The sequence below is a fragment of the Schistocerca serialis genome, chromosome 6, assembly GCF_023864345.2.
Source record: "Schistocerca serialis cubense isolate TAMUIC-IGC-003099 chromosome 6, iqSchSeri2.2, whole genome shotgun sequence".
Taxonomy (NCBI): Eukaryota; Metazoa; Arthropoda; class Insecta; order Orthoptera; family Acrididae; genus Schistocerca; species Schistocerca serialis.
In genome coordinates, this window is record NC_064643.1 from 753,550,959 (window position 1) to 753,568,902 (window position 17,944).

Genomic DNA, 17,944 nt, shown 5'->3' on the forward strand with positions numbered 1-17,944 from the left:
TGATCATCGTGACAAAACAAGAGAAATCAGAGCTCGCCCAGAAAGATTTAAGTGCTCGTTTCTGCCGCGTGGCGTTCGACAATGGAACGGTAGAGAAAGAGCTTGAAGGGGGTTCGATGAACGCTCTGAAGGCACTCAATTGTGGATTGCGGAGTAGTCATGTAGATTTAGCTGAAGGGGATTTGCCTCTCTGTCTAATACAGCTCACACAAGTGAACTCCAACAGTGATTGGACACACAGCTGCAGAGTAAACACTGTGTTTTTATAAAATGAAAAAGATGTTACTTGCGAGTGAAGAGACAGAAAAAAAGAGTTGTGTGTGTGTGTGCGTTTCAACGCAGATGAGAACAGATATTTGGAAACTATGACAAGCTTCCAGTATATAGAAATGAAGATGAAAATGTAGAAAAATATTAATGATGATGGTACAAAGGTGCTGCAACATGTTTGGGATTGTGCAAAAAACAGTTGTACATAACAGGCGAAGCTGAAATCCAGTAATAGCCGAACAGCCTCCGAAATTTTGAATATCCTCCGTACAGGAGAGTTCTGAGTAAAGATGTTTCCCTGAAGTCCCCGGTGGGTGAGCTGGTACCGCGACGCTGGAGAAGGCAACTCGGCTGGGCTGGAGAAACTGCGGACGGAGCCGCAGACAGCCAAGGCCGCGCAGGCCTGCAGGCGAGCGGGTGTGCCGTTCCAGGAGGAGGCGGCAGCCGTTTCCAGCTCAAGGGCAGTCCAGCTCGCCTCAGCGCTCCAGTCCAGCCGCTGCCAACTGCCACGCATCCAGCGTGCGGCTGCAGCTGGGCTGGGGGGTGAGCGCTACAGGTGGACGGGCCCGTAACTTGCTTCACGAGGTGGTACGGCAGGGAGCACGGTCTTAAGCAGTCGGCACACGGACCGTGCATCCGAGCGTTGAGCGTTGAGCGTGCCGAGTTTCTGACGTCATAGCGTGGAATAGCACGCTCGGGAGTCTTTCCGAACGTGCAGAGCAATATCTGACATGTCAGATATTCTGAGCGTGCGTCTCAGCGTTGACCAATGAGATGGCACAACGCCACCTACGTCACACGCACGCCGTCTCCCTTCAGTACAGAGTTGTGAGGCGCCATATTGGCATTCATTTCAAGCCTATATGTATATATGCCGTTTCTGAGCACCAGCAAATTGAGAATCACTGGAAAGACCGTTGTTAACTGTGTGATTCGTTCCAATAAAATAATGAGAAACATCGTATTCGTGGCGAACGAATTATTGTAACTTGCGTATTATGAGAGTAGGCTATTTGAAGCCAGCGACACACTGAAGATCTACGCAAAACGCAATTAAACTTCAACTAGTAACGTATCTACGATTAAGGTATTTTACAGGTACTAACATGCTATGATTAGAGATTCGGAGTATGTTATTGCTGTAGCGTAGTGACCCCTATAGTTTAGTTTAATGGGGCGGTGGTTCGCGTCTTGCCACTTCCAATTTTTTTTTCCCAACATTCGCGTTTTTATTGGGTTCTGATACTTTATTATTAGTTTAATATAAGTATATACTATAATATTTAATGTTATGTAAATATAAGTTCACCTTTTCTTGAGGGGTGACTTTGTTCGATTGACTTAATCTACAGGACAGCTTGCGCTACTTGTATAAAGATATTTTGCTCCTTTTTCTTTTACGCTTCGTAATTCACATGTTGCAAAGATTCTGCTACTGGGTAGGAACACTGATCAAGTAAGACTCACCTTGGAGTTTTACTAAAATGTGGGAATGGTGAAATAATGTTTATCTTATGCGGAGAAGTATTCCAAATTTGTACCGCACTGTTTATAATGGAACTTTTATAAACCTGTGCCCTTATTGATTGGACATCGTGCTTTCCTTTTCGTGGACGATGGAGGAAATGTGCGTTTTAACAGAGCTGACGTGGGAATCTTACGCGCGCCCGTTGAGTAAACAATGAGATTTACGGACTAGAAACATCCCTCAACTGCCGCTGGAGTGCGTTGCGATCGCGTATACCACGTTGGGGCCCACGTACCGTAGGCACGAGTCGCATCGTTCCTGAGCGTTCAGCAGCACGTTGAACTTGGCACGCTCAACGTTAACGTTCGACAGCACGGCCCGTGTGCCGACGGCTTTAGCGCTGGTCTCGTTCTCCTTCACTATTCAGAACCCTGTATTCGGCATACAGCATAATAGATGTGACTCCCAGTAAAGATTTTCTTTTACGTCGTCGATGTGCTTCTGTTTTGTGGCTGTAAAAGAAAGGGACTGATGCTGTAACAAAGCAAATAGGCATGCGCCAAAGATGAACGACTAAAAGCTGTGAAGTGTGAAGCCTTGTCATTCGAAAGCAGCACCTCCGGTGTCTATAGACAAATCACTGTGGCCGTGACCTGCATTTGTATAAGAGCTGTTGTTTTCTTTTGCCGGAAAAATGATAAATGTAATAACAGAGCAACGAATTGTAGTGAATTTTCAAACGAAACTTGGAAAAACTGCTGTGCAAACCTTCTTTTTCTACAAGAAGTATATGGCAAGGACTGTTTATCAGTATTTTAAACATAGCTGCACAACAGCAACTGTTCCACGTATTAAAAATTATTAACAGCCGACCAGTTGCAATGGATAAAGAATTCTTTACCTAGGTTTCAACAAATTTAAATTTGTCTTCTTCAGAAGGTGGCAGTTTTACATTAGTAAACGGCGATGATACATCAGTCCATACTAATGTAAAATTGCCACCTTCTGAAGAAGACAAATTTAAATTTGTTGAAACCTAGGTAAAGAAATCTTTATCCATTGCAACTAGTCGGCTGTTAATAATTTTGACTGTTTATCAGGTACGCGAGTTTTTGAGTGGTTAAAGCGTTTCGCAGCCGGTAGAGATGATGTTGAAAACGACTCGTGACCTTCAACATCAAAAACGGATGAAAATATCGAACAAATAGGTGGTTTGATTCTACCTGATAGTCGGTTGAGTATTCAAAAATGCTTCAAATGGCTATAAACACTATGGGACTTAACATCTTAGCTCATCAGTCCCCTAGACTTAGAACTACTTAAACCTAACTAACCTAAGGACACCACACACATCCATGCCCGAGGCAGGATTCGAGCCTGCGACCGTAGTGGTCGCGCGGTTCCAAACTGTAGCGCCTAGAACCACTCGGCCACAGAGGCCGGTGGTTGAGTATTCGATCGATTGCTGAAACTGTAGGAGTCGCAAAGAACGCGGAAAACAGACTTTACGTAACCCATTTAATAGAAGAAAAGAGTGTGCGAAATTTGTGCCGAAAATTCTCACGGTTGAAGAAAAAGAAGCTCAGATTTTGAATACCACAACAAATGATCTTAATTTCTTGGAAAGGGTGATCACATATGACGAATCTTGGTTTTTCACTTATGATCCAGAAACTAAGCGCCAGTCCATGCGCTGGAACGGTCCAAATTCACCGACAGAGAAAAAAAGCTCAGTCGGCCGGTGTGGCCGAGCTGTTCTAGGCGCTTCAGTCTGGAACCCCGCGACTGCTACGGTCGCAGGTTCGAATCCTGCCTCGGGCATGGATGTGTGTGATGTCCTTAGGTCAGTTAGGTTTAAGTAGTTCTAAGTTCTAGGGGACTGATAACCTCAAATGTTAAGTCCCATAGTGCTCAGAGCCATTTGAGCCAAAAAAAGCTCGAATGATCAAATGAAGATTAAAAGCGATGATTATTGTTTTTTTTGTCGATATTCATGGAGTTGTGTATCTTCACTGGGTTCCTGAAGGTCAAAATATTAATCAACATTACTACCTTGAGGTTCTTGCTCAACGCCGTGAGAAATTAAGAAAAATTGACCCGAATGGTGGAAATACAAGTCATGAGTTCTGCATCAAGACAACGCACAGGCTCGTACCGCGTTGTCGGTTAAGAGATTTCTAGCGAAATACAGCGTCCAAGTTTTAGATCACCCACACTGTTCGCCTGTTCTATCACCATGTGGCTTTAATCTATTCCCGAAGCTCAAATCTACAATAAAAGGAACAATATTTGGGTCCGTTGAAGCAGTGAAAGAAAAAGCGGCTCGCGTCGTCATGGACCTCACAGAGGAAGACTTCCAGCACATTTTCAATCAATGGAAAATTAGCCTGAGAGCTATAGGGATAGACGAGGGGAGTATGTTCACGATGACAATAACTAAATATCTATGTTTTTGAAATAACATGTTTTACAACGATAGTCCCATTATTTTATAGCCATACATCGTATATATATATATATATATATATATATATATATATATATATATATATAAAAATTGCTATATCAAGAAGAAATGCAGATGATAAACGGGTATTCATTGGACAAATATATTATACTAGAACCGACATGTGATTACATTTTCACGCAATTTGGGTGCATAGGTCCTGAGAAATCAGTACCCAGAACAACCATCTCTGGTCACAATAACGACCTTGATACGCCTGGGCATTGAGTCAAACATAGTTTGGATGGCGTGTACAGGTACAGCTGCCCATGCAGCTTCAACACGATACCACAGTTCATCAAGACTAGTGACTAGGGTATTGTGACGAGCCAGTTGCTCGGCCACCATTGACCAGACGTTTTTAATTGGTGAGAGATCTGGAGAATGTGCTGGCCAGAGCAGCAGTCGAACATTTTCTCTATCCAGAAAGGCCCGTACAGGACCTGCAACATGCGGTCGTGCATTATCCTGCTGAAATGTAGGGTTTCGCAGGCATCGAATGAAGGGTAGAGCCACGGGTCGTAACACATCTGAAATGTAACGTCCACTGTTCAAAGTGCCGTCAATGCGAACAAGAGATGACCGAGATGTGTAACCAATGGCACCCCGTACCATCACGCTGGGTGATACGCCAGTATGGCGATGACGAATACGCGCTTCCAATGTGCGTTCACCGCGATGTCGCCAAACACGGATGCGACCATCATGATGCTGTAAACAGAACATGGATTCATCCGAAAAAATGACGTTTTGCCATTCGTGCACCCAGGTTCGTCATTGAGTACACCATCGCAGGCGCTCTTGTGTGTGATGCAGCGTCAAGGGTAACCGCTGCCATGGTCTCCGAGCAGATAGTCCATGCTGCTGCAAACGTCGTCGAACTGTTCGTGCAGATGGTTGTTGTCTTGCAAACGTCCCCATCCGTTGGCTCAGGGATCGAGACGTGGCTGCAGGATCCGTTACAGCCGTGCGGATAACATGCCTGTCATCTCGACTGCTAGTGATACAAGGCCGTTGGGACCCAGCACGGCGTTCCGTATTACCCTCTTGAACCCACCGATTCCATATTCTGCTAACAGTCATTGGATCTCGACCAACGCGAGCAGCAATGTCGCGATACGATAAACCGCAATCGCGATACGCTACAATCCGACCTTTATCAAAGTCAGAAACTTGATGGTACGCATTTCTCCACCTTAGACGAGGTATCACAACAACGTTTCAGCAGGCAACGCCGGTCAACTGCTGTTTGTGTATGAGAAATCGGTTGGAAACCTTTCTCATGTCAGCACGTTGTAGGTGTCGCCACCAGCGCCAACCTTGTATGAATGCTCTGAAAAGCTAATCATTTGCATATCACAGCATCTTCTTCCTGTCGGTTAAATTTCGCGTCTGTAGCACGTCATCCTCGTGGTGTAGCAATTTTAATGGCCAGTAGTGTAATACGCTAAGTTGTCACCGCTCAGACTTAGACATCTATCAAAGCGTTGTGCTAACTTTCCAATCCACTCGACATAAGAGGCAGCCTCCTACGCTTCCAGACAGTTTTCTACGCTAGACTGCTGCTCGTGACCTGTGCTAGCATGTTGTGTTCATAGGCAGCGACGCACCTGAGCAGAGGTGAAAATCAGAGGGGGCCAAGTCCGGGCTATGTGGTGGGTAACCGAACGCTTCCCACTGAAAACGCTGCAGGAGGGTCGTTATTGGTCCTGTAGTGTGCGGCCAAGAACTGCATGACAGTTACGTTATGTGGGGTTGCATGAAGTCAGAAGAGATCTCTCGCCAGGCACGCATACTTGGCAGGAGACGCTATTGTTTGGGTATCTTTACGCGCTCACTGTGCGCTCGGAACCGAGAAGTGCAAAGTGGCTTTACCTACTGGCGTGCCAGAGAAACTGCCCAGCACATCTCGCAAAGCTTCATCGAATTTTCACAGTGTTTTCCATTTCCGGACCGATCGTTCCTTACTTTCCGAATAGCTCTCGCACAAAGGAATTTGTTATTTGGCTCGTTTCGAATATCTAACATCTTCACTTAAGCACAGGATGTGGTTTAATGGTTTACCGCTAGCGTGTCATTTTCCTAATTTGAAGAGGTAATATAAGTTCACAGAAATCGGAAGATAAGCAACGAAACATCACCGCAGGGAACACCATGGACCACAAGCAGGAGTCTTTATAAGCGGACATTGTCTCTGGTTCGTTAAATTTTCGTACAAGTATTCGTCCTTCACCTGTTGTCCTAGACCTTCGCAGAAACGGGAACGGGAAGATGTCCGCCGTCTCGGCTAATTTCACGGGCGGCCGAAAACAAAGAGGGAAAAGAAAACCAATCGTGAGGAGAGCGCTGTGTTAATTAAACTGCGATTCGAATAACGGCAGGGCTTTGAGGGGGTCGTTACAGGGGACTTCCACGGCAGATTGCAGTCTCTGCAGTACCTCTGGCAATTCTGTCGTTTCGAGTCGAGATTGCGTTGGTAGCGTTCTGACGGAAGAAACGCACTGGCAGCGCAGGCGTCGAAAGTCATAATAAGATATCGAAACTCGGTAACATGGGGTACAGAAGAATACGGAGATGTGCTTCCAATTCGACGTAGATAAATGCTTTGCCAGGTAGGTTTACATGAACTATACAGCTATGTTTGTAAAAGGACAGGTGATTTCCCATCTGTGAACGCTTTATCAACTATTGAAAATGAGATAACTCAGAAGTAAAAATTATTACAACATTTTATATTTGTATTGTGATAAAGAACGAGAAAGAAAGAGGAAGGAGGGTTAGTGATTTACCTCCCGTCGTCCTTGAGATCGTTAGTCGCTAGGCACGGACACCGTTCAAGACGGATTCATTAGGGCAGGAATTCGAATGTCAACATACTAAACAAACCTTTTTTTGCAATCGCCTGAAATGAGAGCGGGTATAATTGCCATGGATAACATAAATTTATTTACTAGGCTGGGAACCCATAACTTTACCTTTCGCAAGCAGTATTCTTACAAGAGCGGAAGGCAAGGTCTCGCGTTCAAGCCCTGCAATGGCATGCAGTTTTAATCAACCAGGAAATTTCAAAACAGCGCGCACACAGCCACAGAAAGAAAGTTTCATTCTGGACAGCTAAATCTAGATGATCGGACGGAAATACAAACCAACTCCTCCAGAATACGAGTCCACTGTTTTCAAAGCTGATCGAAGGTTATACTTCCTATTTTTTAAAGCAGTGAAATATAGAAGGTCTGTTCTCTTCTGTAGTAAACGCGCCGTTTCTACGTACGAACTAATTAAGTTGGAAACCCGATATCTTTATATTTTAGGATCAGGCGCACGTGTGTAATCACCAGGGAAGTTTCAAATCAGCGCACGCTCCGCTGCTGGTTGAAAATTTTCCTGTACACAATTCTATATGCTGCGGCTACTTCAAGTATCCAAGGAACGCAAGAGAACTTCAGTGAAGTTTGGAAAGTGGAGTAGAGGTAGTGACGAAAGCAGAGCTGTGAGGGCGAATTGTGGGTTATGCCTGGATTGCTGTGTCGGTAGAGCATTTACCCGCGAAAGGAAAAGCTTCTGGGTTCGAGTCCCGGTTTGGTACACAGTTTTCGTCTGCCAAAGTGTTTCAATTTATTAATTGTTTAATATGTTCTGATGTCCATCACGTGTTCCGCTTTACTTCAGACTGATGTTGGATTGATATGTACGTCTTGTTACGGAGCAGGACGCACGGTCAATTTTTAAAGATCATATTTTTTTCTAGGGGGAGTGGGGATGTTCGTTGCGTTGTCCTTCCTTGCCTCTTGCTTGGTACGACCTTGAGTAGTAACTAAGTGTCCATGTCCAGTTTCCTTTTAGCACACAGCAAGAAACCGCGGAGTTGCACAGACTGCCTAAACCTGCTACTCTCATCCTGATATTACAAGTTGAACGGAACCCTTAGGCAAGACTATAAGTGCGTGGACGGACAGGTGACGTTGTTACCGAGAGAAGACAAAGCGTCTACTCACACGTGTGCCTTCAAGCGGTAAGGACGTTCGCAGATGTGCGTTTCACAACTGCCGCGGCTTGCTGACAAAGTGATTTAAAGAAAAAAAGTAAATTCGTATGTCGTGCGTGGCTGCCAGTCCCTGAAGAGCGATTTTCAGCCGCCTCTTTGCAAGTTATTTCAACTGGACGCAACTTCGCCTACTTAAACTACCCCAGTAATTCTACCAGGGAAAGGCAACCTACAGTTCAGCGTGGAATCAGAACCACGTGTTGTTCCCGGTCTATCTTAACGCCACTGAGAGGTGAAGGCCAGAGGAAAAGTAGGCTGAAAAAATCCTGGGTCTAACTGGGATTCGATCCCGCGGCCTTACGGTTTCCAGGCTCCCAATCACGAAGACAGAATATGCCAACGTGGTGCAAAGCGCACGTGAGTGTGTCAATTGACAATATAAACTGAAGTATTGTTTATTCTACATCAGACGTAAAGACTGTCACAGCGGGAATAAACGCGATACAGCATTAAACGAGTTTAGGCCGCAAACAACAGTGTATGAAATTCAACGGAAAATAGTACAGTATATTCACGGTAATACCGAGAAATGGGTGCATTTGAATCTCAGAGAGAGTGGCGCTGGCGGTGAGGACGTGTACACACAAAAAGTTCAGTTTTCTGACAGAATTCGATTCACCGGTGGCGTGGAAACTTCTAGCAGTCGATAACTCCTCGGAGAAAGTAATTTGTTCTCTCATCACAGTTTCCTGGTTTGTCAATTACTGTTGCACCAGGTCTAGTATCATCCGATAATTATACTCGCTCATTCTCAGTTAATTTCGAAATGAGTATTAGTCACCTAAAACAAGTGATTTTTGAAGAAATATTCTGCTCGCCTAGTTTATCCACCGGTGATGACTGCTTTCTTATTTTCGTGTTGTTCAGTGTCATGCACAGAATGCAGCAGCCGCAGAGAAAGCAAGCATCGCTTATTTCCTTTTAACTCTCCACACCATCACAGACTGCTCCCTGTGCATGCAGTACCGAAGTCCTCTCTGTGGCACGTCTAAACACAACCGACACTTCCCCGTAGCTTTAGCGCTAGCAGCCGGCCGCGGTGGCCGTGCGGTTCTGGCGCTGCAGTCCGGAACCGCGGGACTGCTACGGTCGCAGGTTCGAATCCTGCCTCGGGCATGGGTGTGTGTGATGTCCTTAGGTTAGTTAGGTTTCAGTAGTTCTAAGTTCTAGGGGACTTATGACCTAAGATGTTGAGTCCCATAGTGCTCAGAGCCATTTAGCGCTAGCATTGTTGCTCGCTTTAAGAAACGTATGAGTACTATAGCGGCCGAACGGGTACTCGAACTTGGGGAATTTGCCTTCGACGGGCAAGTGCTTTACTAACTGAGCTAAAAAGCACGACTCATCACTCTAAACTGAGCGAGGTGGCACAGTGGTTAGACATTGGACTCGCATTCGGGAGGACGACGGTTCAATCCCGCGTCCGGCCATCCTGATTTAGGTTTTCCAAGATTTCCCTAAATCGCTCCATGCAAATGCCGGGATGGTTCCTTTGAAAGGGGACGGCCGACTTCCTTCCCCATCCTTCCCTAATCCGATGAGACCGATGACCTCGCTGTCTGGTCTCCTTCCCCAAAACAACCCAACCCCTCATCACTCTAACTCACAGCTTTCCTTCCGCCCGTACCTCATCTTCTACCTTCAAAACTTCACAGAATTTTGCATAACTTGCGGCACTATCACTCCAGTAGGAAAAGATGTTGTGGGTGTATGGCATAGCCAAAGCCTGAGAGATTGTTTCCAGGACGAATTTTCACTCTGCGTCGGAGTGTGCGCTGATCTGAAACTTCCTCGCAGATTAAAACTTTGTGTTGGACCGGGAGTCGAACGTAGGACCTCTACCTTTGACGAGCAAGTGCTTTACCGACTGAGCTGTCCAATCACGACTCACGAACCCCCACCTCACAGCTTTACTTATGCCAGTGCCTCATTTCCTACCGTCCAAACTGCACATAAACTCTTCTGCATACCATACTTTCTTCCAGGAGTGCTAGCCCCGCAATAGATGCAGGAGAAATTCTGTGAAGTTTGGAAGGTAGGAAATGAGTTACTGGCGCAAGCAAAGCTGTGAGGGCGGGCTGTAAGTCGTTCTCTGAAGGCAAACTTCGTTTGGAACATGATTTATTTGTTACACTTGGACTGGGAATTTTTCCCGCTGCCAAATACGAGGTGCATTCAAGTTCTAAGGCCTCCGATTTATTTTCTAATCAACTACTTACCCGAAATCGATGAAACTGGTGTTACTTCTCGACGTAATTGCCCTGCAGACGTACACATTTTTCAAAACGCTGACGCCATGATTCCATGGCAGCGGCGAAGGCTTCTTTAGGAGTCTGTTTTGACCACTGGAAAATCGCTGAGGCTATAGCAGCACGGCTGGTGAATGTGCGGCCACGGAGAGTGTCTTTCATTGTTGGAAAAAGCCAAAAGTCACTAGGAGCCAGGTCAGGTGAGTAGGGAGCATGAGGAATCACTTCAAAGTTGTTGTCACGAAGAAACTGTTGCGTAACGTTAGCTCGATGTGCGGGTGCGTCGACTTGGTGAAACAGCACACGCGCAGCCCTTCCCGGACGTTTTTGTTGCAGTGCAGGAAGGAATTTGTTCTTCAAAACATTTTCGTAGGATGCACCTGTTAGCGTAGTGCCCTTTGGAACGCAATGGGTAAGGATTAGGCCCTCGCTGTCCCAGAACATGGACACCATCATTTTTTCAGCACTGGCGGTTACCCGAAATTTTTTTGGTGGCGGTGAATCTGTGTGCTTCCATTGAGCTGACTGGCGCTTTGTTTCTGGATTGAAAAATGGCATCCACGTCTCATCCATTGTCACAACCGACGAAAAGAAAGTCCCATTCATGCTGTCGTTGCGCGTCAACATTGCTTGGCAACATGCCACACGGGCAGCCATGTGGTCGTCCGTCAGCATTCGTGGCACCCACCTGAATGACACTTTTCGCATTTTCAGGTCGTCATGCAGGATTGTGTGCACAGAACCCACAGAAATGCCAACTCTGGAGGCGATCTGTTCAATAGTCATTCGGCGATACCCCAAAACAATTCTCTCCTCTTTCTCGATCGTGTCGTCAGACCGGCTTGTGCGAGCCCGAGGTTGTTTCGGTTTGTTGTCACACGATGTTCTGCCTTCATTAAACTGTCGCACCCACGAACGCACTTTTGACACATCCATAACTCCATCACCACATGTCTCCTTCAACTTTCGATGAATTTCAATTGGTTTCACACCACGCAAATTCAGAAAACGAATGATTGCACGCTGTTCAAGTAAGGAAAACGTCGCCATTTTAAGTATTTAAAACAATTCTCATTCTCGCCACTGACGGTAAAATTCCATCTGCCGTACGGTGCTGCCATCTCTGGGACGTATTGACAATGAACGCGGCCTCATTTTAAAACAATGCGCATGTTTCTATCTCTTTCCAGTCCGGAGAAAAATAATCGGAGGTTTTAGAACTTGAATGCACCTCGTATTACAGCTATCTTGACTGGTTGGCACTTCGTGTGTCATACCCTACAGACTGCACATCTTGATCTTTTACACGTCACTACACACCTTGGAAATAATCACTGGTATCCAACGAAGCGTTTGCGAATGAGATACAAACCTACTTTTCATAGCTTCATCCGCACTATAATGTGCACACCTTAACCCACGACCAAACCTCTTCCGTGTCCACCCCTTTCGCCACGCCCAATTGCCCCTCCCCCCCACCTCTCCCTCACTTCTCTTTCCACCAATTACAGAAGTCATTAGCGATTTTAACGATCTGTATTACTATTCGTTCCCTACAATATGCATTTGGTCTGTGAGAGAGTCCAATGAATCAGTCAGCAATAAGAATGCTACGCGTATTCAAGAACTCAACTAATTAAGAAATGTAAGTGTTATTTTGTTTCGTTTTGAGAGAAGATTCCTCTAATTTCAAAAACTTTAAATCACGTTAAGGACACCTGTCAGCACTGGTGCAAACTTATCCGTACCGATGATGGAGGTACTTTTCAGCAACATACAGAGTTAGAAAAATAGCGGTAAGTTACGGGGAAAGACGAGTAATATATTACATGTACAAGAAACAAGAGGAAACAGTAAGACTGGAAGACTGAGAACAAAGTGCTCGGATTAAAAAGTGTGTAAGACAGGGAGTGATGTAGTCTTTCGCCCCTACTGTTCAATCAGTACACTAAAGAAGCAAGAAAGTTTCGAGAGTAGGATTAAAACTTAAAGTGAAAAGGTATTAACGATAAGATTCCCTGATGAGATAGCTATCCTCAGTTAAATTGAAGAAGAATTAAGGGACTTGTTGAATAAAATGAACAGTGTAATGAGTACAGAATGTGAACTGACGGTAAATCGAAGAAACACGGCCAGCCGAGGTGGCCGAGCGGTTCTAGGCGCTTCAGTCTGGAACCGCGCGACCGCTACGGTCGCAGGTTCGAACCCTGTCTCGGGTGTGGATGTGTGTAATGTCCTTAGGTTAGATAGGTTTCAGTAGTTCTAGGTTCTAGGGGACTGATGACCTCAGAAGTTAAGTCCCATAGTGCTCAGAGACATTTTTTGGAGAAAGACGAAGGTAATGAGCAATTGCAGAAACGAGAACAGCGAGAAACTTTACATCATAATTGGTGATCACGACTTACATGTAATTACGGAATTCTGCTGCCCATGCAGCAAAATGACGTATGACGGATAGAACAATGGCGACATAAAAAAGCAGACTAGCGCTGGCAAGAAGGGCTTTCCTCGCCATGAGAATCCTACTAGTATGAAACATAGGCCTTAACTTGAGGAAGAATTTCTGAGAATGTGCTTTTGGACCAAAGCATAGACATAGACTGTGGGTAAACCGGAAAAAAAGAGAATCGAAGCATTTGAGATGTGATGCTACAGATGAAAACTGAACATTATGTGGAATGTTAAAATAAGGAAAGGAGAAGGTTCTCTGTAGAATAGGCGATGACAGGAATATGTGGAAAACACCGACAAGAAGAAGCGATAGGATGGATGTCTGTTAAGACATCAGGGAAGAACTTCCTTTGTAGTAGAGGGAAAAACTGCAGAGGAAGACAGAGACTGGAATACATACAGCAAATAACTGAGGACGTAGATTGCAAGGGCTTCTTTCAGATGAAAAGGAATTCGTGGTGACCGCATCAGACCAGCCAGAAGACTGACGACTGAGAAAAATAAACAAATAAAACAGCATAATTCTGTGATAATCTTATCAACTTTCAGGAATGATGAAGAAGGTCAAATGTATAAGACTGGGGTAAGGGATCCTGGTCCGGAAACGACCGAGTCGAAAGTTATAAGCGAAAATCGTTTTGATACCCCCCATAATGGACGTCTTCTACTGAAAACTCATTGCTTTCCACATTTTCGGTGTGCGTGTGTGGGGGGGTAGATGGACAGGAGGTAATACAGACCAAAAAAACAAAGAACTGTCTAGTAAACATGGGCTCTCAAATGCATACCTTATGAGCAATGAGCACTTGTTCAGTAAGAGAGATGTGTTTCACAGTTGCAAAGATGAACAAGTGCTTTTAGCTGTTAAGGTGTCCAGTTTAGAACCCAAGTTTACGAGACAGTTTTTTTCTTTTTTTGGTCAACGCTGCTATCTGTGCAAGTTGCCTATGCTACAGTCTTAGCGACAATAGTGCTGTTATATGAGGGTTGGAACTTTAATAGTGGCAACTAGTTATTTACAGCTGGTACAAAATAAATACGTGTTTCAAACTTTTACTGACTTTCAATGTAGTCACCAGCATGCTGTTCATTTTTGGAACACAACTTACGACCAGCTTAGAGACATAAGTGATGACACTTTCTCAGGACCTGACCATCATTTTGCAGGACAATGCTCAAATACGTACAGTGCAAGCTGTTACTGATTTGTTTGACTGATGGGGCTGCTAAGTCCTATACCACCTACTGCACTCCCCTGACTTAAGCCCTCGTGAGTTCAACTCGATTTCGAAACTGAAGGAAAAACTTCACGGCATTCTATTCAGAACTGCTACAAATTCGTCGGACATAGAAGCATTTCAGAGGCGGGCTGCTAGATTTGTTACTAGTAGGTTTGCTCATCACGCGAGTGTTAAGGAAATGCTTCAGGAACTCGGGTGGGAGTCTCTAGAGGAAAGGAGGCGTTCTTTTCGTGAATCGCTACTGAGGAAATTTAGAGAACCAGCATTTGAGGCTGACTGCAGTACAATTTTGCTGCCGCCAACTTACATCTACATCTACATCTACATGATTACTCTGCAATTCACATTTAAGTGCTTGGCAGACGGTTCATCGAACCACAATCATACTATTTCTCCACCATTCCACTCCCGAACAGTGCGCGGGAAAAACGAACACCTAAACATTTCTGTTCGAGCTCTGATTTCTCTTATTTTATTTTGATGATCATTCCTACCTATGTAGGCTGGGCTCAACAAAATATTTTCGCATTCGGTAGAGAAAGCTGGTGACTGAAATTTCGTATATAGATTTCGCCGCGACGAAAAACGTCTTTGCTTTAATGACTTCCATCCCAACTCGCTTATCTCTCCCCTATTACGTGATAATACAAAACGAGCTGCCCTTTTTTGTACCCTTTCGATGTCCTCCGTCACCCCACCTGGTAAGGATCCCACACCGCGCAGGAATATTCTAACAGAGGACGAACGAGTGTAGCGTAAGCTGTCTCTTTAGTGGACTTGTTGCATCTTATAAGTGTCCTGCCAATGAAACGCAACCTTTGGCTCGCCTTCCCCACAATATTATCTATGTGGTCTTTCCAACTTATTGTTCGTAATTTTAACTCCCAGGTACTTAGTTGAATTGACAGCCTTGAGAATTGTACTATTTATCGAGTAATCGAATTCCAACGGATTTCTTTTGGAACTCGTGTGGATCACCTCACACTTTTCGTTATTTCGCGTCAACTGCCACCTGCCACACCGTACAGCAATCTTTTGTAAATCGCTTTGCAACTGATACTAGTCTTCGGATGACCTTACTAGACGGTAAATTACAGCATCATCTGCGAACAACCTAAGAGAACTGCTCAGATTGTCACTCAGGTCATTTATATAGATCAGGAACAGCAGAGGTCCCAGGACGCTTCCCTGGGGAACACCCGATATCACTTCAGTTTTACTCGATTATTTGACGTCTATTACTACGAACTGCGACCTCCCTGACAGGAAATCACGAAACCAGTCGCACAACTGAGACGATACCCCATAGGGCCGCAGCTTGATTAGGAGTCGCTTGTGAGGAACGGTGTCAAAAGCGTTTCGGAAATCTAGAAATACGGAATCAACTTGAGATCCCCTGTCGATAGTGGCCATTATTTCGTGCGAATAGAGAGCTAGCTGCGTTGCACAAGAACGATGTTTTCTGAAACCATGCTGGTTACGTATCAATAGATCGTTCCCTTCGAGGCGATTCACAATGTTTGAATACAGTATATGTTCCAAAACCCTACTGCAAACCGACGTCAATGATATAGGTCTGTAGTTCGATGGATTACTCCTACTACCCTTCTTAAACACTGGTACGACCTGCGCAATTTTCCAATCTGTAGGTACAGATCTATCGGTGAGCGAGCGGTTGTATATGATTGCTAAGTAGGGAGCTATTGTATCAGCGTAATGTGAAAGGAACCTAATCGGTATACAATCTGGGCCTGAAGACTTGCCCGTATCAAGCGATTTGAGTTGCTTCGCAAGCCCTAAGGTATCTACTTCTAAGAAATTCATGCTAGCAGCTGTTCGTGTTTCAAATTCTGGAATATTCCATTCGTCTTCTCTGGTGAAGGAATTTCGGAAAGCAGCGTTCAATAACTCCGCTTTAGCGGCACGGTCGTCGGTAACAGTACCATCGGCACTGCGCAGCGAAGGTATTGACTGCGTCTTGCCGCTTGTGTACTTTACATAAGACCAGAATTTCTTCGGATTTTCTACCAAATTTCGAGACAATGTTTCGTTGTGGAACCTATTAAAGGCATCTCGCATTGAAGTCCGTGCCAAATTTCGTTCGTCTGTAAATTTTAGCTAATCTTCGGGATTTCGCGTTCTTCTGAACTTTGCATGCTTTTTCCGTTGCCTCTGCAACAGCGTTCGGACCTGTTTTGTGTACCATGGTGGATCAGTTCCATCTCTTACCAATTTATGAGGTATGAATCTCTCAATTGCTGTTGCTACTGTATCTTTGAATTTGAGCCACACCTCGTCTACATTTGCATAGTCAGTTCGGAAGGAATGGAGATTGTCTCTTAGGAAGGCTTCCAGTGACACTTTATCCGCTTTATTAAAAAAAATTACTTTGCGTTTGTTTCTGGTGGATTTGGAAGAAACGGTATTGAGCCTAGCTACAACGACCTTGTGATCACTATTCCCTGTATCAGTCATGATGATCTCTATTAGCTCTGGATTGTTTGTGGCTAAGAGGTCAAGTGTGTTTTCGCAACCATTTACAATTCGCGTGGGTTCGTGGACTAACTGCTCGAAATAATTTTCGGAGAAGGCATTTAGGACGATCTCGGAAGATGTTTTCTGCCTACCAACGGTTTTGAACAAGTAGTTTTGCCAACATATCGAGGGAAGGTTGAAGTCCCCACCAACTATAACCGTATGAGTGGGGTATTTATTTGTTACGAGACTGAAATTTTCTCTGAACTGTTCAGCAGCTATATCATCGGAGTCTGGGGGTCGGCAGAAGGAGCCAATTATTAACTTAGTTCGGCTGTTAAGTATAACCTCCACCCATACCAATTGGCACAGAGTATTCGCGGAAAGACCACAGAGATAAGAGAGATTAGGGCTCGTACAGAGGCAGTCATTTGTCCCTCGTTGTGTTCAAATGGCTCTGAGCACTATGGGACTTAACATCTATGGTCATCAGTCCCCTAGAACTTAGAACTACTTAAACCTAACCAACCTAAGGACATCACACAACACCCAGTCATCACGAGGCAGAGAAAATCCCTGACCCCGCCGGGAATCGAACCCGGGAACCCGGGCGTGGGAAGCGAGAACGCTACCGCACGACCACGAGATGCGGGCAGCAATGAGTTAAACAGATGAAAGAAGAATGTATAAAAGCACAGCACTCGAAGCAGACAAAAGGCAACATAATTTGTAAGAGATAACGTCATGTGAGGGAGCAACAGCAGCGATCTGTACAATTCATTATACATATTAATTGCCGCAGTATAATGTAATCTTCTTTCGCTTACGCCTTAGTCCCGCAGCGATCGCAGGGTCGGCGTGGTTACAACGGAGTTGGAAAGGTTAATTTTAGGGGTGGTCGGATGCCCTTCCTTCCGCCACCCCGTACCCCATGGGATGGAATCAGTGTACCCCAACTGTCTATATCGACTGTAAATCGTGAAATAGTGCGAACGTGTTTCAAATGTCTGTGATGCGTGTAACTTAGGCGGATCGTGGGGACCAGCCCAGTATTCACCTAGAGGGATGTGGAGAACCGCCTAAAAACCACATCCAGGCTGGCCGGCACACCGGCCCTCGTCGTTAATGCGCCGGGCGGATTCGGTCTGGGGCCGGCGAGTCTACCCGAGTCTAGGAAGCAGCGCGTTAGCGTTCTCAGCTACCTTGGCTGGTGTCGCAGTATAACGTAATAACTAGACG

At 45.1% G+C, this 17,944-nt stretch overlaps 1 protein-coding gene across 1 annotated transcript in view; it reads right to left on the bottom strand.

The window, feature by feature from the left end:
* Positions 1 to 17,944, bottom strand: part of LOC126483783 (tensin) — a 512,889-nt gene that overhangs the window by 154,221 nt on the left and 340,724 nt on the right. The window lies entirely within an intron of this gene.